The sequence below is a fragment of the Bos javanicus genome, chromosome 3, assembly GCF_032452875.1.
Source record: "Bos javanicus breed banteng chromosome 3, ARS-OSU_banteng_1.0, whole genome shotgun sequence".
NCBI classification, from domain to species: Eukaryota; Metazoa; Chordata; class Mammalia; order Artiodactyla; family Bovidae; genus Bos; species Bos javanicus.
In genome coordinates, this window is record NC_083870.1 from 92,136,198 (window position 1) to 92,156,008 (window position 19,811).

Sequence of the window (19,811 nt, forward strand, 5' to 3'; positions counted from 1 at the left end):
CAGCCCCCATGTGTCCTGAGTATCCTCTCGGTGCAGGATCCCGGGCTCCGGGGTTTACGGGTGGGCGGGTGGCGGAGGCGAGCGCAGATCCGCCAATCCTGGGAAACGTGTAAAATCCTGTTCCTGAAAACCGGCCGGGTTCTCCGAGTGTCCCGGCTGGCATGTTTTGCTAGTCACGAAACATGATCCATACGCTGTATTTTAGGACTCTCCATCTGTCGGCATTGTGGCGGGGGGGTGTGGGGGGTTCACTTGAGAGAGCTCAAAGCCTGCCACTCAGCTGGGGTCGAGGGTTGGTGGGGAGAGATGGGCAGGAACGATCTGTGACAGCAAGTAGATCTGCTCCTCCACAGAGGGTGCTGTCTATTGGGTTAGGGGGCCAGGAGCCCAAGAAATGGGGTAGATGCTGATGTGTTATTGGTCCGCAGCATCACAGATCGCTTTTCTCATCACATCACTCCTTTTTCAGACGATCTCCACCTGTTACTTAAGTAGACTGGGGTACAGGGAGGTTAAGTCTCTTGTCCAAGCGTTTAAAGCTGCTAAGAGGCTAAGCTGAGATTTGAACTTAAGGCTTTAGGCTCTGTCTGATGCTCTATCTGACCTGAGCCTGTCTTCCTGTGTCCTGGGCTCTCCCGCTGGAGATGGTGCGGGGCGAGTGGGAGATGCTGCCTGGGAGTGGGAGGCGGTGAAAGGAGGGAGGGGGTGAGCCTTGCTCTCAGACCCACTTTGCAGGGCACGCCCCAGGCTGGCCCCAGTGCCCCCACCGCTCTGGTCTGCTGGTGGGGGAGGAAGACTGCTAAGAGAGCTATTGATCCACCCTCTCCTCTCAGCGAGGGCCACGGCACATTCAAGCTCTCTTTTTAAAAATGCATTAACCTGACCGTAAGCAGGCCCCAGTTTAAAAATAAATAAAAATCAGACAAGAAGCAAAACAAGTGGGAGTGAAGGCAGGGCTGGGGCACATCCTTAGAAAAACAAAAAGACTGTTGGAGGGGGGTCCTTTTCCCCATTGGTGCCGGGTCCAGACCAGGATGCCATGCCTGTTTGGAACTCCGTCCACATTGTCTCTGCCGTGCGCTGGGCCATCTGCATCTCTCCTGGGGCAGTCTGTGCAGAGGAAAGTTACCCCAATCCAGAGGTTCCCCTTGCGGGGGTTTCCCCAGGAAACGCCTTGCGGGAGGGGCAGAGGTGGGCTAGAGCACGGTAGCAGTCTGCCTTGCCAGCCCCGACTTGGGCAGTCTGGTTTCTGCTTTTGCCCTTGGGCCACACCGGCTTTCCTTTGGTTTCTCAGGAGTGCCTCTGCATGTGCTGTTCCCTCTTGCCTGCTGCATGGAAGGGGCGTCCATCCTTCCGTAACACCTGCCCTCATCTTTCAGATCTCAACCTAAAGGGTTCTTCCTGACCCTGGTGGGTCAGGGCTCCTGTGATATACCCCTGATTCTCCCAGTACTTCTCCCTGTAGCTCTTACCCACAAGCATCATAAAAGATTAACTCTCATTTTACAGCATTTAGTAATGAAGCTTGGGGAAAGCAGGGACTGGTCTATCCTGTTTGCTAAATATTCACTGCCCAGCTTGGCCCCGTGAAGGGATAGTAAATCCTCATGGGTTGGGTGGATGGTGGATCAGGGTCTATTCCGTTTGGCCCGTCAATACGGTTTGGGTGAGAGTGTGGGGGATAACTGTTGTAATCAGAATTCATTGTGATTTTCTAATGTTCCTCGAGGTGTGGGCCCACTTTGAGGTCAGGATATGGTTTCAGAGAGGGGCCCCCAACCCTCCACAGGACGGAGACTTCTGCTGATAGAGCAGTAGGTTAGGGTACGGCGTCCCAGAGCTCTTGCCCCTCAAAAGTTGCCCGTTGGTGAGTGGAAAGACATGGAGCCAGAGAACAGAAGGCACCTGGCCAGGATCACACAGCAGAGCCTGTAAAGGCTTTTACTTGGGCCCCAGTTTAATTGTTAAACGGTGATTAATCAAGCGCCAGGTACCTACTGGGCGGGCATCCTTTTGCTGCCCCGTGTGGTGGTGCCAGTTCGTGGAGGAGGAAATGGAGGCTCAGTGAACTTCGGTACCTGCTGTAGAACATGGCAGAGGAGGCGCGGGAACTCAGAAATCTCTCATTCCATAGCCCAGTGTGCCTCCGAGCGAGGGGGTGTTGGTGACAGCCTTGGGTCTTGGACTGGCCCTGATGGGGATCCCCTGCCTCCTCCTAGCCACGGGAGTTGTTGCCACTTGTAGGAGCCTCTGTTGCTTCCAGCCATCCGGGCTTGGGGGACCCATGGCTCCCAGAGAATCCCCTCTGTCCCCCACCCGGCTCACCTCCTTTTTCTGTGTCCTCTTCTCTCTCCTTCCCAATCGCTATTTTCCTGGGGATCCTGGGAAGGTTCTGAGGGTGATGAAGCAGAATTTGCTCCATTCTGGGAGTAACTTTCCATCATCTGTGGCTAAAAATAAAGCGTGTCCTTGCTCCTCACTGCCTGTAGTCTTTCTTTTTGGGGTTTCGGTGGGAGCCCCCTTTCCACTTGGCCCCTCTCCCCATTGACTCTCAGCAGGTGTGGGGATTCCCACAACTGGGGGACATGGGTGGGCTGGATGCCACTCATCTCCCCCTGAGAGCACACCCCCCCTGGGGCCTTTCCAAGGAAGTGCTCTGCTTCTCTGTGGCAGCAGACAGCCATGTGGTTGGCCAGCCGCTCTGGCAAGTGGGCCACCCAGGGAGGCTGACTCCCTTTGCAAATATTACCGTAGCCGAAGAGACAAGCCACCTTTAGAGGACTTTCTTTATGCAGCCTGCTTCTTTTTGATATCTGGAATGCACAGCAGCAGGAGAGATAAATTAATTTGTTCAATTAATTTTGTAAATATTGACCTAGTGGAAGTTTTATGCCAGTCACATGTCAGGGAGCTGAGGGCTTCCCAACAAGCAACATGACACAGTCCTTTACTTGAAGGCACTTACCTTCAGAGTAGGGGGAAGAAAGATGTGAACTTTCAGGCAGAACTAGAGCAGGGGGGCCACAGAGTCCTGCTCCCCACACCACCCTTCCTTCTAGAATTCACTGACAGTGTCTGTCCAAGCGTGGGGAGCTAAGAGCTGAACCCTACACTGTGCCTTTCCCTTTAAGGCACTTGCAATTCTCCTCTCTCCGGTAAGTATATACATAGATGTATAGTGCTTGCTGTGCGCTTGGGCTGGGCATCCTGCTAGAGCTTCACTTGTTTTTATTTCCTGGAATTCAGTGTACCTCTGTAACTGCTGTTCTTGTCCTTATTCTTCAGTTGGTGAAACTAAGGCCCAGAAAGGTTAATTAACTTGCCTAGGATCCCACAGCTAAATGTTGCAGAGCCTGGATTCAAATGTAAGCAGATTAATTGTAGAGCTCACTCTCTTAACCGCTAACTGTATAGACCTGTCCACACTGAGAATATGGATCTGTTAAGCATCCACTATCTGCCCAGCATGAATTACCCTAAAGAGATGCTTTCTCTTTAAAAATCTTCACCATGTTTTCCATTTGGTCTTTAATACTCCTAGTAACCCTGTGGGATTGAAAAAGCCCACCGTCACCCCAATCTTCATTTTCCCCGCCCCCGCCCACCTCCTTGCTTTAATGCAAGGTCTCTGTGGAGGGCACTGTACTGCAGAGGCTGGAAACCATGTTGTCTTAATCCAGAGCCTCTTGGGGAGAAAGGGATCCTGAAAGCACCCTGCAAACTGTAAAGTGCCCCTGAATCGAAGGGCGCAGGAGAAAAAGGGCCCGTGTAGAGCACCAACTTGTAGCCCTGAGCTCGTGCATCATGCCTGAGGATTTCTTGCATGGGTGTCACAGTCTGGTTTCAGGTACCTGTGAAAAATTATGGTAATTAAAATGTAATTTGGAATCCCCTGTTGGTTCTCAGCAGCTGGCCCAGATGCAGGAGGCTGGGGCTGTCCACGCTGGAACAGGCTGAAGCTTGTTAGGGGTGTCGCTTCGTTCTGCCCTTTGTGTTGCTGGGTAGAAGGGTGGGGGCACAAGATACAGGAGCTATTTTTACATCATTCACGTCATGTTCAGCATTACTGGATGTTTGTGGTTGGGTCCCTGTTTAGCCTCAGCTGGGAAGAGAGAACTCCCTTGGCTGCCTGAGTCTGTATGGAAACTCAGGCTCATGCCCCTTGGGTGTATATATGTGTGTGTGTATGTGTGTCTAAAGGCGGGGGGATCCAGTGGATGTGCCGTCTCCCAGGGTTGTTTAGATTTGTTTTTTTAAGGCTTAGGTTTTCTAGGACTCCTCAGGTTCCTTCCTGGGGTGGAGGGGGCAGCGTAGGTGAGAGGCCGTGGATTCATCCATCCCCTTATTAATTCAACAGATGATTTTCCAGTTTGAGATGTATGCTAGGTCTGTTTCAGGTACTTGCAAAGTGAAGTCGAATAAAGTATTATCCCTCAAGGGTTTTATAGTCTAGTTGGGGAAACGGAAAATAAACGTTTGCTTTAGCATATGCAAGCCAGGCTTCTGTGCCAGACTCTGTTGGAGGTATTGGGGATCCAGTACTGTCGTAGTAAGGGGCTTAGGAACATAGTAAGGGGCTGTGGGAACACAGAAGAGGGGCGCCTGGATCAAGCGCGTGGCCAGGCGAGGCTTCCTGGAGGAGGTAGTGAGTTGCAGGAGTGGACCTAGTGAAATGGGGGATAAGAGGTTTCAAGTATGTACTTTGGGTTTATTTGCTGTTGAGCTTCTTTTTTCTTTTTTAAAAGATTTAATTAATTATTTTTTATTAATTATTTTTTAACTGTGCTGCATCTCTGCTGCTGCATACAGGCTTTCTCTAGTTGCAGTAAACAGGGGCTACTCTTTGTTGCAGTGGGTGAGCTTCTCATTGCAGTAGCTTCTCTTGTTTCGAAGCACAGCCTCCAGGCATGGGAGCTTCAGTAATTGTGGCTCTTGCGCCCTAGAGCACGGGCTCAGTAGTTGTGGCACACGGGCTTAGTTGCTCCACAGCATGTGGGATCTTCCCTGACCAGGGATCAAACCTATGTCCCCTGCATTGCCAGGTGAACTCTTAACCACTGGACCACCAGGGACACCCCTGCTGTTGAGCTTTATTTGTACAGTCATCCCTGTGTATCTGCGAGGATAGGTTGCAGGACTCCCCTGTGGATACCAACATCCACAAATGCTCAAGTTCCTTATATAAAAGAGCCTAGTGCAGTTGGCCTTTCCTTATCCGCAGATTCAGCCAACCTGCGTACTGCAAGGATGAGGATCCTATGGCTCTGGAGGGCCAAGTATATACATATGTGACATTATTGGTGGTGATAGACATTATACCTTACTCAGTGGAGGCCCTGGGATTTTGTTTTTATACCCAAATGCTCACTGTTTTTGAAAAGTTTGATAAAAAACACTGTATGTCAGCTAAGCCTTTGTTGCTTCAGAGGTTGGAGACTGGTGGCCAGTCTCAGCCACGCAGAGCCTGCCCTTGAAACCTCTGCCTCCTCTGGCCTCTTGGCACTTCCTGCCCTCTTCCTCTTAAGGCAGGCCAGAGTGAGGTATTGCACAGCAGGGGTCAAGGCACCCAGGTCCCCAAACCCGGGGTCGTGGCCTGGCTGATGCACAGGGCCTTGAGTGTGTGTGCCAGGGATGGGCATGGGGTCCTACCTGCAAATCCTGCTGATGGGTGTGTGGCCCTGGGGGAGGAGGGTGGTTGGCAGAGCTGCTGTTCAGACCAGCTGTGGGGTCTGTTGCGAAGTGGAAGTACAGAGAAGCAGAGTGCTCACCTGAGGCTGCTTCAGAGCAGGGCTCACACCTGGCGTTTGGCAGAATACATCCTGATTCAGTGTGCTTTCCTCTTTTCATTCATCCAGCATAGGTTCATCCCGCCTTGCATCTCTCCTCTGCCACGCCCAGGGTGGGGTGTTGAGGAAGCCAGTGAATTGGGTATAGCCCTGCCCCTAGGGTAGCTCCCAGTTCTGGGTGGTCCTCGCCCAGGTGGCCACAGGCCTAACTTGACATGTACCTTCTGGGACCTTCTGCAAATAGCCGTTATGTCTGGAGCATCCCCACCATCCTTGTGAGCCACATGCTGACACTGCAGCACGCCAGGCCCTGTCCTTGGCGTGGGATTATTTGCAGTTAGTATTCCAAATGTCAAGTTCCCCTTGACTTGAGCTGAGCAGACGAAACAAAATGGCAGGCAGATTAGAAGGGACTTGAGAAGCCTTTCAGGATTTGAAAACCTTTCTTTGTTGATTTTGAAAAGCTGCTGCACCCGGCTGCTCTTTAGAGGCAGGGGCATCTGTTAGGTGCCCACTGGCTTCCTGGGCCTGGGAGCGCCTAGCCAGTGCTGCAGGTACTTGGGAGCTTGGGGAGTCCACTGAGCTTGCTCAGGAATTGAATCCAGTCCCTTCTCCTGGGGCCGCTAGTGGTAAAGAACCTGCCTGCCAATGCAGGAGACACGGGTTTGATCTCTGGGTCGGGAGGATCCCCTAAAGGAGGGCATGGCAAACCACTCCAGTATTCTTGCCTGGAGAGTCCTCATGAACAGAGGAGCCTGGCGGGGGACAGTCCATGGGATTGCAAAGAGTTGGACACAACTGAAACGACTTAGCACGCACGCACCCTTCTCCTTGGAGCAGAGGGAAGGTGTGTGCGGGGCGAGGAGCTGAAGTCTCTGGGGTTTCAGGAGGGGTTTGAGTGGGTCACCCAAGGTAGGGGAAGGCCATGTCAATCAGTATCTGTTTAATCTCGACTCATGTTTGCCTTGCCTGCTGCTAAGACTGGTAGGTAAAAGGAAGGTAGATGGCCTACCATATTATAGTCCCTCTGATTGAATGGTGAGAGGTTTAAAAAGCTAGTCCTCACAGAGGTGTGGAAGTACCTGGCTAGAACCAGGAGTGTCATTGCCTTCTTTCTACCGCATGTGGTAGCTGAAGCTCAGAGAGGTTAAGTGGTCTGTGCAGAGCCACACAGGAAGTGGTAAAGCTGGAATTCGAGCAGTTTCTGTGGCTCCAGTGCCCGTGCTTGTCCCATGACTTCACATTGGCTGCTGCTTGGGGTCCTCCCTTCTGGTGAGACTCATTTTGCCTAACCCTTCCCCCAACTGCTTCCTTTTCCTGCCTGCATTCTCCAGGAATCCCTCTGTGGGTGCTGCCTCATCCAGCCTGGGAGAAGGAGTAAGAGCTGAGAGTCTGAGACAGAACCCAGCCCCCATTTGCTTCTCTGCCACTTTCCAGGGGACAGAGTGCGTGTCTCACTGGATCTTACATGCAGACTTGTTTTCTGGAGCAGGCAGAGGTGGGACTAATGCCTCGCTGGGCCGCTCAGGGTCCCAGTTTGTGAGTTGTTGTGTCTCGGATCAGGGGAAATAGACTTTTAAATGGCATGAAGCTCTGCAGTCTGCATGGGCAAAAACTTGGGTGGGCAAGTTTTAAGGCTGGCCTTGAACCCCAATTTTTTTGAACCTCCATTTTAAATTGGCCTCTGTCCCCCGCAGCCCCTGCAGGATGATTGCATAAAGGTTCTTGTGTGGCTCACAGTCACCTGGCCCCAGAGTCTGAAAGGTGGTTTTTGCCTTTTGTCTCCTTTCTCTTTGCACACTTATGGGCAAGTGCCTTTTATTCCCAGGGAACGTTGCTTTCTCAGTCCCCATCCTGGAAATATTGCTGGAATGTAATAAATCTGATTGTGTTTATGTTGAAGAAATGAAACACATTACTGTGTGGGGAGGAATGCAGGAGAGGCCTTGTGAGGGGGCTGTGTTTATGACAACAGTTTGCACATGTGGCTTTATTTTTGAAATCATGATCTCCTCCCCGCCCACTTCCTTGATGGAGCTCTGGTAATAAATGCTGTCTCTTGCATCCGGGTGTTAGACAAACAGAGGGCAGAACTGGCCAAAGCCCTCTCAGCTGTGGCCGGCACATTCTTAGTTCTGAGAGCCTGGCTTCTCTGGACTCTGCCATTTCTCAGGGTTTGTAGCTCTTCTGGGGACAGCGCCTCTGTGTTGGTTGAGTCAGAACTGATTAGTGAATCCTCCTGCTCCCATTCAGGTTGGAAACAACAGGATGAAATTTAATAGGCATCAATGTAAAGTCCCATATGTGGGTTCAAAAAAAAAAAAAGCCCCAACTTCACAGGCACAGGATGAGGAAGCTTTGTTTGAAACAGTGAGCAAGAAACTGACCCTCAAATGTACTCGACAGTTGGTTCTGTGTGCCAGTGGTTGGCCATCAGTGAAAGAAAGTGACGCAGGCTTGCTGAACGAGGAGTGTGTCCATAAGGAGAGAGGGATGATGTTGTTCTTGTTAATAATTCATAATAACAGCTAGGTGCTTTACATGCATTATCATTCTATCTTTAAGTTCATCCTTTGAGGTAAGTCAGAGGATCTTCTTTTTTTTTTCGAAGAGGAAACCCAGGCGTGAGAGGTTAAGTTACTTGCCCAGCATTTTCACTGCAAGAGGATGGCAGAACCAACTGGAACCCAGAGCACGTGCTATTTGGAGTGAAGCGAGGGTCAGTAGAGGTTGGAGGTTTTCAGTGAAGGAACGTTGAAGGAAATGATGGCATTTATCTTGAAAGCAGTTTTAATAATGTCTGACTTTTATATGATCCTCGCTGTGTGGCAGGCATCATTCTAAGCTGTCATATATATATATATACACACACACACACACACATATATATACGTATACATATGTATCTCAACTTCATTATTATCTCTGCTTTATAGATGAGGAAACTGAGGCACGAGAAGTTGAGTGAGTTGCCCAAGATGATTCAGCTTCTCAGTGGCTGCGAATCACACCCCAGTAGCATGGCTTAGTGTTCTTACTTTTAGCCCATTGCAGCCTTGGGGAGATGGGTGGGGATAGTGGTAGGGGGTAGAGCTAACTGTGCTCTTTGGGGCAGCCTGTCTGCAGGACGCTGGCTGCTGTGTTTGGATCCAGGGCAGAACCCGGGCCTGCGAGTGGGTGTGTGCATGGGAGAGGGTCAGCTCTCCTAAATCTGGACACCAGGTGCCTGTGGAGGAGCCCTTTAAGGGGAGGCAGAGAGCTCCCTGCTGCTGGGTGACAGCTCACCCGCCAGGACTGCCTGCAGAGGCGAGGATGCAGGAGACCACCTGTGTGGGGTATGAGAGGACCCCGCCCCCACGAACCACCCGTGTAGCTGGCCGGCTCCCAGCCTTTTGTTGAGGACAAGCCCAGCTTTCCGGGCACATCCCCCACCCCAGGCAGCCGTATGTCCCCGTGGACTGCTGGAGGGGAAGTGACCGAGTGTCCGCCAGGTCCAGCCTGCCCTGTTTAGGAAGCCTTGGCTGTCAAGCCCACAGAACTGCTGACGGAGGCACCAGGAACAATGCTGCGTGGGAGGAGGTGTGTGCATGCGTTTGCTCGCCTCCTGGCCTGAGTGCCAGCAGCAGTACACTTTTATTTTTCTCCTTGGGTCGCCTGCGGGCACCCAGCCTCACTTTCTGATCCTTTTGACTCCCACTTGGGCCCTTCATCCAGCCACGCTTTGGCTGCAGGCAGGGGAGTCAGTCAACTGGCTGTGGTCCCTCCTGATGCCAGGGCGAGTTGGGGGCATCCTTGTGGCTTACATGGTCCCCAGAGCACTTACCATGGAGCCCCAGGAGCCCCACCTCCTCATCTCAAGTCAGGAAATGGAGGCACGGAGAGGTGATGGGGACCTACTGAAGGCCACGTAACCAGCGAGTATGGCTGAAGCTGTAATCAGGTCCTGGTAACTTGAAACAGTGATCATCTTGTCCAGCCCTTTGATTTTACTGATGAGGAAATAAGGCCCAGATTTGCAGCTTGACATGGCCAAGGCACTGGCAGAGCAAGAGCTAGAACCCAGGTCTCCTGGCTCCAGATACTGTGTCCTCTCCTCCTCTGCAGCCCGCTCCTCCACTTGGTTTCCTGGTCTCTCATTTCTGTTGCCGCCTCTCCTGCAGGGCTGGTGCAGTGACTGTGCCTGTCACACAGGCTTCCTTTCCCCCTGCTGCTCCCACCAGCCTCCTTGACCACCTGTGTCTGATTATCCCAGTTGTCACTTCCTTTGCCAGGACTGGTAGCCACAGCTGGCTTAAAGGAATTTAGATGAGTGGAAGGAGCATAGCCTTAACCAGGCAGCTTTGGGATCCAATCCCAACCCTTCTACTTGTGAGCTGTGTGACCTTAGGCAAGTTGCTTAACCTTTCTGAGCCCTGGTTTCTCATCTGGGAGATAAGATGATTTGGACAAGATAACCTCCAATCGTCTTCCAGTCCTGTAGGTCTTTGACTAGTGGTTTTCATGACACTGAGTGTGACCCACATGGATGTGTAGTTAGAAGCTCTTGGGAGGGGCAGGTGACGTGGACCAGCAGGATAAGGCCTGTGATGACAGGTGCAGGGCTTGTATCTGTTTAAAGTTTTGGCTTCGCTGAAGGAGGGCTGTTGCCCTTGGCTTTAGGTGCTGATGGGTGATTGAGGCAAGGACCCCACCAATTTTCACCCCTTCTGTACCGCTTCTTTCTCCGCACCCGTACTGTGGGTGTGGACACTGTTCTTGGTGGTGACCACTCGGGGTAGAGAGGTTGCTGGAGCAGCTGATTTGCTTGGCCTTGGGTCAGCCAGGCACAGGCAGGTGTCAAATAGCCTTTCACCTGGATGGGATGCCACTGGACTTTTGTCATGGGAGGAACTCGGGCCCTGTTATTAGGCCTGAGGGATAGCTCCTCTGCATTGGCTCACAGGTGTGAGGTGCAGGGGAGGCGTGTCAGAGTAAAACCAGAAGCCTTTGGCTTTTTGTCCCTGTGTTCAGTCTTGCAATTGTGTTGGCTGTGTACATGGTTTTCATTCTTTGGTTTTTGCCTTGGCTGTGAAGTTGTACTATTTTCTGAAGTAATCCTGTTTCATGTAACCTGAACCCAAGTATCTGGCCATGAAGGGCAAGCTTTTTTTCTCCTCTTCCTTAACAAAGGATATCCTAGACTGCAGCATCTGGAAATGATTTGGCATCTGGTTTAAGTTTGTGTGCGTGCCTGCACACACTTCTGTAACATAACATGTCCCTACCCAGATGAGATGCCTTTGTCTCTCTGTATACCTGTGTTTCTTTCTATATAGAGGACTTTACATAGGGAGGTTTATTATATCGGGACATATGCTTATGGGTGTATAAGCCTTTATTTCCAGTTAGAATGAGGAAGTGTTCAAGGGCTTGATGTATAGAAAAAGCACTTGCATTGATGGATGTATTTTTCTTTGCAAAGTTTAATAAACCATTTAACAGTGCCTTCAGTGACTGTAATGAGCTGTTTCCTCATTATTCCCAGGCTCTGTCTTAACAGGCATTCCAAGACCCCTGTCCCCACCGTAGCTCGGTGACCCCCACCCAGAGTTGGGTGCTCTAGAACAGGGGTCTCCAACCACTGGACTGCAGACCAGTACCTCCTGTCAGGTCAACAGCAGCATTAGCTTAGAAATCAATTGCACTTGAATCATCCCAAAACCATCCTCCCTGTACCCGGTCCATGGAAAAATTGTCTTCCATGAAACCAGTCCCTGGTGTCAAAAGACTGGGGACCGCTGCTCTCGAGAGATGGCATGGTTCGAGTTGCCCTTTGTTGGCCATCTTTTAATGGTGTCTCTTCCCTGCCTGGTGTTGGTGTGAATGCGGGCCTGTCCTGAGGGATTTCTGGGCCCGTGTTTCCTTCAGATTTGGGCTCTGGGAAGGAATGTTTTGACTGCACAGGGTTGGCACTGTTGGTTGTATTGAGATTGCGCTGCGTCAGCAGGTAGAGTTCGTGTCCTCACTTGAGGGTGCTAGGCCTGGTGGAGGATGGCCAGTGGAGGTGAGTGAGATGACCCATGATGGTGGGAGGGTAGGAAAAGAGGACACCACACATCCCCTCCATGAACCAGGGTTTGCCCTTGCTCCCCTTTGCCCAAGGGACTGCTGGTAGGCTGATTTATAGTAATATCTTAGACTCAATGCCAGGAAGATTTTGGTAACCACAAGGATGAGTAAAATAAGAATGGGCCTTGGAGAAGCGGCACATGGAGCTGAGCAAGGCTAGGCAGATGACTCCTGGGGCATGTTATTAACTCCCCTGAATTGCAGGTTAAGGTGGGGATGAAAGGTAAGTGGGGGATGGGTAACATTCCCTCATGGTCACCTCTGATCCTCACTCACCTGGCACCAGAGCCCCCCTGGGGTAGCCTCCCTCCATGGTGGCAGCAGTTATATTTATTGATTTTTCTTTTTTTCTGTTGACAGTGGAGTTTGGCTCAGGTCTTCCTCTGGCTCAGGTCTGATGAGGGCTCTTGAGAGCACTTTCTCATAGTCTTTTCAGCCTGCCCTCTCTGCTTTGGGGACTGCCTGAGAGGGGGATGATTCCGGCCCTCTTCCTCCTCTGGCTCAAGGCTCTGGGGGTGGGGACTGGGGTGTTAGGGACCAAACGATGATGCTTAAGCCAGGATACTTTTATAACCAGACCGTGCCCTCCATCAGTATGTCAGGGCAGCAGGTGTCAACCCGGGTAGTTTGGGATGTACAGCCCTTTAGTGCATGTCGAAGCCCGTCCCCCCAGTTTGTAGAACATTTGACCAAAATCTACCTGAGAAGCAATCCACGGTTCCTCTCCCCTCCTCACCCCAGCCTGAGTGGCCTAATGGGGACTGCGAGGTGAGGAGGACAGTCCACTAGGGCCATCCTCCCCCAGGTCCCAGGGAGAGGGGCTGCTGTTTTGTGGAGTGTCTGCTGCAGATTCTTAGAAGCAGGGGGCTCTCTGCTTGGGCTTGGGCCTTGGAACAATCAACAGGGGGCTGGGTGCCTGCAGTGGGTTGGGAAAATATCCATTTCTGGTATACTCTCAGAGCTGTGGTTTCCTTGAGGCTTTGTTCAGCTCCCCTGTAGCGTGGGGTCTGGGCTGAGCCTTGGGGCCCCCGGTGAGGTAGAGGCCCGTGACAATGTGGATGTAGGCCCCAGCTTGGCCGGCTGGCCTGCCACCTCCAAAACATAATTCAGTATTGATTGTGCGGGAAGCCCAGCCTCGGTCACATGCAGTGATCCTCACTCCTTGAAGGGAGAAAGAAAACGGATTTGTCCCTGGTACAACATGCCTTGAAAAATGCATCTTGATTTAAGATTCAGCTTTTTGCAGCATATTTTAAAATGTCAGAGAGATAAATATGCAGCCTTCCTAATACATCTGCCTTGAACAGCCTTTAAAAAAAGTCTGTCGTTCATCCTCAGGGTCACAGGTGTGTTCAAACCGCCCCCTGCCCCAACCTTCCTGCCTTTGATGGTGTGGTGTATCTGTCTCTCTTCCACAAGCAGAGTTTTGTTGGAGACTCAAAAGCCCTCTCTTCCAGAAGTCCAGCAGGTACATTTGTTTCCCTAGTTTTGAGGCTGGTAAAGATGTACAGAGTTTCCAAACAATTTTTTTGGAACTTTCTGTTGGACTTGGGAAGCAGGCACTGGCTTCTAGCTGCTTCTATCAGGGGACCCTTTTCACTTCTCGCCAAAGGAGCAAAAGAGGGAAAACACATGCTCCGGCCACAGCCCTCTGAGACGGGCGTGCACGCACTCCTGAGGGTGTAGAGCTGAGGACGCTGGGCCTGGGGTGAGGGGAGCCCTGTTCTTGTGGGGTGCCTTGGGCCAGCACTTCACTTTCCATGATCGGGGTAATGGCACCTTTCTAAGCTCAGTTCAGGTTTGGAAGGGGGCCGGAACACAGCTGAGGGAGAAGCTTCTGAAGGGTTAAATGGTCTGTGGGGTTTGTAGTCCGCTGTCATTGTGTGGGGCTTTTATCAAATACCCGGGCAACCCAGCCGGTGAAGGGATTGGAAGAACTCAAGGGTTTTTCAAGATGTGACTGAGGATGTCAAGACATTGTTATGCCGGTTGAGAAATTTAGACACCTCAGTGGCCAAAGCAACCGTCTGCCTGGGAGAGAGCTGCCAGGGGAACTTCTGGTTAGATGGGTAGTTGTGCAGGGTTAGGCCTGGAAGGGACCTGGAGGCGTCCCTCTACCCTGGCTTCCCCCATTATGTAGATGAGGAAATGGAGGCCCAGAGAGGGAAAGTGACTTGGCCAGGGTCACACAGAAGATCAGCAGCCATGCCAGAACTAGAGTCCCCCCGCCCGCCAACCCTGGCCTGATGCATTTCATTGCCTAGATCTGCTGTCTCAGGTGGGCTGTGGTGGTGACTCAGAGGTCCTGACCATGCCCAGTGAGTGGAGCTCTGCCAGACACTGGGCTTCTGTAGGGCCACCTCCCCTGTTCTGGGTTAGTGGGTTATATCTCTGGGGACCGTCCCTTTGGCATTGGGGACCTTGGCTGTGCTCATTGTTCCTTTGCTGGGTCCCCAGCGTGTTGCTGTCAGGATGCAGAGAGAGGATGGGAGGGCGGGAGGCCTCTCCCTGCATGGAATCTGCCTGGGTCTGAGGTCTGGGATGTTATGTGCCTGTGGAGCAGAAGGGGGAGACCCCGGGGTGAAAGCCCCCATTCTTCTCTCAGCCCCTCCAGTTGGTCTTCCTCTTCCTCTAAAAACCATTTTGAGGATCACAACATTCATCATGAGCTTTATTATGGGAGACTCTTCTTCATGTTTAAAAATAAATGCTGGCATCCAGAACTATATTTGGTATATGGAAGTCTTTTGCATATAAATGTGCTTAAAGGACAACTGCTTTATTGAAGAAGCAGAGTGAGCCCCAGCTAAAGGGACAAGATGGGGTGGGTGCCGAAGGGACCCTGGGGTCTGCCTTGCTCAGGACAGTTGAGTAGTAGCCTTCAGTCCTGTTGAATTGGCCATCCTTTCCCCAGGGACAATTGTAAAACAGGATAACTGGTACTTAAAAATTCATAGAAAATGTTCTTATCACAACGTCATAATTGTTATGACTCAGAAAAGTAGAATTGCCATTCCTCTGTGCCTGTCTGCCCTCACTTTTGCTGCCTACCGAGTCCCCAGCAGCAGCTGCAGAATCATAAAGAGAGAGGAGAGAGGGAGAGAAAGGAAGAGAGAGAGAAAGGGAGAGAGAGAGAAATCCAGGGCAATGCTTTATTTATGTTAACGGCTACATTTGACTTGAAAATTCTGTCCCCAGAGCCTTGAGGTCAGCACATTACAGAGTGATTGATGGCTGTCAGGGGCGGGCAGGGCGGCAGATTGCGGAGGGGAAGTGGACAGATGATGTCGTAGCTTTCGAGGGCTTAGCAGAACCCGGGCCTTGAAAGGAACTTGGTGGAAAACAAAGCAGATGGAGAACTGCTGGGGCCCCTGCCTTTCTCTTTATACTCTCCTTCCTTCTCCTTTCCCTTTTCTGCTGAACGTAGGAAGTGGGGATGGGGGACACTCCACTCCCATCAGCATGCTCCAGCAGTATGGCTTTTGGATAGGATGCTGGGTAAGATCCTAGAGAGGCCAGACTCCAGAGGGTGCCTCCATCGCAGGTGTCTGCTTAGAAAACATCATGTCGCCCGTTGGTAAAAGCCCCATAGTCACCCCCATCTTCTCCTTGGGCCCTGTCTCCTGAATCTGAAACCAAACAAGGAGGACCAACTCTTGGGGCAAACCATTCCCACCATCCGACCTGGGCTACTTCGGATTATATTTCCAGAGGGCTTCCCAGCTAACTCTTGTGTATTTTCGCTGGTGGGAACAAATGGTATCGGACTCCCAGGCTTGTTTACAGATGGGGAGACACGGGAGTGATGGAGGAGCTTTGAATTTTAAACATTAGCTAATGAAATTGCAGACGGGGGCACTGGGTGGAACGGCCTGGGTATTCCCATGAAACACTTCGTGTCAGCTGTGAGGGAGAAGCCGGCCGGGCTCACTCATGTGCTCCACAAACATTTATGGAGCCCCATCCCTGTGCCAAGAGCTGCGTGAAGTCAGAGGTCTCGGAGTCCTGCCCCCGGGTGTCCCAGCCCCATTAAATAGAGAATTCAACCTCTGTGATGCCAACTGTGGGAGCACAGACGGAGCCGGATGGCGGGGATATTCTGCAGGGAGCAGGGCTCGGCTGACACCTCACTAAGGAGGAGGGCAGAGAGCCTGACCTGGCTAAAAAAGGGAAGGCGCTGGGGAGGGGGAGGGCATTCCGGGCAGATCCTGGGGTGGGGGAGGGTGCTGGGAGGCCGGAGGTGGGCCTGGAGCTCTGTGTCTCCCGCTCCAGAGGCTCCAGCAGGATGGCGGGAGGCTGGAGTTCGTCATTTCCCCTGCCTCTGCCTCCCCCTCTCATGGCTGCTCCTGTGCAGTTGTGTCAGAGACAGGACTGGCTGTTCATTCATCCGCTAATTGTTTTGATAAGAGACTCTAATTATCCACTGCGATCATCGGATTACCCTGAGCTCCAGGAGGGAGATTTGAGTTTGAGCTGCTGTGGCAGCCAGCAGCAGCACTCTCTCCGCCGAAAGGGACCCAGCGGTAGTGCCTGGCCCACTGTACCTGGTTCCCAGTCGGTGCTCACAAAGCCTTTTCATGAAGGAGTCAGGGGCCCCACCCAAAAGCGCAGCCCCTGATGTCAAGCAGGAATTTCCCTTGGATTATCTTTGCCACTGTGTTAAGTCCACAGATGAGAGGTTTGGTTCTGGGAATTTCAAAGCAGGGTGAGGAGTGTGGAGAAAACCAGAGAAGAAGCAGTAAATGTCTCTAATGAATTGACATCAGCAGTCAAGACAAAGTCAAATACCTTTTTGGACCGTTTGATTAAGTTCTACTTACATGTGATTTTGGTGTAAAGAGAGCAATAGGCAAAAAACAACCAGGAAGGCAGATTATAAATTAATCCAATCATCCAATCCTCCAGCAAAGGTAATGGGGGATGATGGCATCGTAATTGATCTGATACGGACTTTTACAGCATTGGGAGCCTCACAGTAAGGGAGCTTCGAGTCTTCTCGGGAGGAGTGACTGTGGCCAGCCCGTAGAAAGATTTGATATGTTGTGTGTGACCTTGCCCCGAAGGGCTTGTCAGAGGAGAGGACCCACCCTCAGCTCCTGTGTTCAGGCAATGTCTATAGGTCCGATGGAGCAGGAAAGCCTGATGATACTTGATCTAGAAAAACATGTTTCCGTCCTGCCTTCTCTCCATGGGATCAGAAACTCTCCGGAAAAAGGGCAGGCTGGGCTATGGGGTCTGGCTGGGATTTGGAGGGGTGGGCAGGGCGCCATTGCCCGCATAACATCAGGTCCTGGCTGAGACACTGGCTGCCACGTGTACTGATGTCTGAGGCGCTGTCTTCCTGCTGATTCAGTGGAGACTCAGTAGTGATCTCTCTGTTTCCTTTGGCTCTACACTCTGAAACTCCTTTATTCTTTTTTTTCTTACTTTATTTTTTAATTGAAATATAATTGCTTTATAATGTTGAGTTAGTTTCTGCTGTACAATAGTGTGAATCAGCTATAAGTATACATATATCCCCTCCCTCTGGTGCCTCCTTCCCGTCACACCCTCCATCCCTGAAGCTCCTTTATTCTTGAACCGTTTCTCCCACCTAAGCAGAAAGCCAAGAGAACCTCAGCCCAGTTCTGCCTGGTTCCCCAGTGCCGCCTGCTCCACCGTACTTTCCTCCCTCTCTGAGGAGTGGGGCCGACTTCCCGCCTGGCGTGCTCCTTTGTCTTCACATTTGGGGCTCAGCTAGCTGGGAAGTTTGGCAACATGTCAGGCCATATATCTTGAAAACCGCCCTCCAGAAACGACCTCGTTTAGCAGATTTACTGACGTATCGGGCCTGCCTGTTCTCAGGGGCCGCCATCCTAAATCACAGCAGGTCCACTGGACTTGGACGCCTCAACGCAGAACTTTTCAAAAAATTTCAGGCAGGATATATCACTGCCCCATTAACTCCCTACCATTAATCTACTCCTCTTAAAAACCTGGAGTTTTCCCAAAAGGACTGGAACGTGGTGAAAAACGGACCCATTTGGTAAATTCTGTAAATCAGGCCGGTTTTCTCTCCACGCAGAGGGCCTGCCTCCATCGCCATGGTGATAGGATGCCTGCATGCCATGTGGGCAGGTGCGGTCTTTCAGGGTTTCTGGGGAGCGTCCTGGGGATGGACAGTACTCTGCAGGGATGGCTGCCTACCCCAACCCGTGGGATCCCTGGGTGAAGTGTTCTCTGGATGAGGGTTGGGGCCCGCATCAGGAGCAGTTAGAGACCCTGCAGCAGAAACCTAGCAGGGGAATAGAGGCTGAGCCGGGCTCCAGTCTTGCTTAGCTGATGGGACCCTGCCAAGGACTGTCTGGGGGGACACATTCCTTCCTTGATTCTTCCCTGATCGCTGAAGAGGCTCTTTGTTGTGATGAGGCTTATCCACAGCCCCAGAGACTAGTGAGAGTCCACCTACACTTCTTTCTTTAAGCCTGTACACGTGCTATTCTTCAGGTTCTTTTCCCATTTGGATTATTACAGAATACTGAGCAGAGTTCCCTGTGCTCTACACTAGGTCTTTGTTGGTCCAGCCATACTTCTGGTTCCTATGACTAGAGACTTCTTCCTTTTGGAAGAAGATGATATCCGTGAGCTGGGACTTTGGAACCCATAGACCTGGGTTTGAACTCCAGTTTTCTTGGTTGGTAACCTCAGGAATTCAGGGGCATTTGAAAAAGGAAAGATACATGATTTGGAAGAGAGGGGCCCTGGGTTGAGCAAAAGGAAGACGAGAAGGAACAACAATGGTCCCCAAGTCCCCAGTCTCTCTGTCCTCCACTCTGTATCTGTATGGGGATGAAGATCATTCTGCAGGCATGCTTGAGGATGAAATGAGTTAATTCTTGTAAAATGTTTAAGATAGTCCCTGGTACAACACTGACTTTCTGTAAATGGTGCCCCATAAATCTGGTGGGGCACATAGCTTACCTACTGCACCCCACTTGCTTATCCTGCTGCGATGGGCCCATGCCAACCTGAAGGAGGAGCTCCTCTTTTTCACTAAATCCCCACTGCTCTCCCCCTAGCCTTTGCAGCCTCACTGGTAGAAGCCTCAGAGCTGGAAACTCTGTGTAGGTCAGGGCCTTCCCCTGCTCCTTCCAGAGTCCATCCTTTCCCCCTCAAGAACAGGTGAGAATTCTGTTAATTCAGTGCACGTCCCCACTGTTCCTGGAATCCTGGCTTCTGGAATCCAAGATGAGCTTTCCCCGCGCAAGCACCTACCGCCTCTGCAGGCCTTTACCCTTCCCTCTGCTTGCCTGAAGGCAGAAAGCACGGCTGTAAGGCCAGGAGCAGTCCTCTCCTGCCTGTTGGGACAGGGTCTGGAAAGCAGGCCGAGACAGGAGACTGGAGCACCCCCTTCTGCAGGGAAGAGAGGGAGCCTGGTTCCAGCAGCACACCTTGGCATCCCGCCCTGCTGGAGGAACTGGTTTCCAGGGCCTGACTCCCAGCCCCACCTGCTGGAGGGGTTCTGGGGGCTGGGCCCGAGGATCTGGCCTGTGTTTCTTGGAGTAGTTTACTTTTTCCTCCGCCTTGGGCGAAAGTACCTATTATCTGTGCATCTCCTGGCCTTTTACAAAGCTAATTAAGCCCTGGAGGCAGAGTTTTGGGACCTAGATTTCTTTCCCAACTAAAGAGTTGTTTTTAGGTGCTCTGGGAGCTTAATTGACTTGCTCAAGGGGTGCCCATTGGTTCTGGGGGCTGAAGTGGGGGAGGGTGAAGGACCCTGAACCTCTTTCCTCTTGCAACTACCCTCCTACCTCCTAAATGTCCTAATAATTCAAAGATCCGTACCATCTCTTTGTTCTAGAAGCCTGAAGTCTCCTCCTGAGTTTCTTGAAATTTGTAGGTGAGGGAGGGTTCAACGAACAGACTGTGTGGAGTGTA

General features: G+C 51.6%; 1 protein-coding gene across 3 annotated transcripts in view; it reads left to right on the top strand.

The window, feature by feature from the left end:
• The window catches only part of SSBP3 (single stranded DNA binding protein 3), a 165,997-nt gene that overhangs the window by 59,964 nt on the left and 86,222 nt on the right, over positions 1–19,811 (top strand). The gene's annotated exons all lie outside the window — the stretch shown is intronic.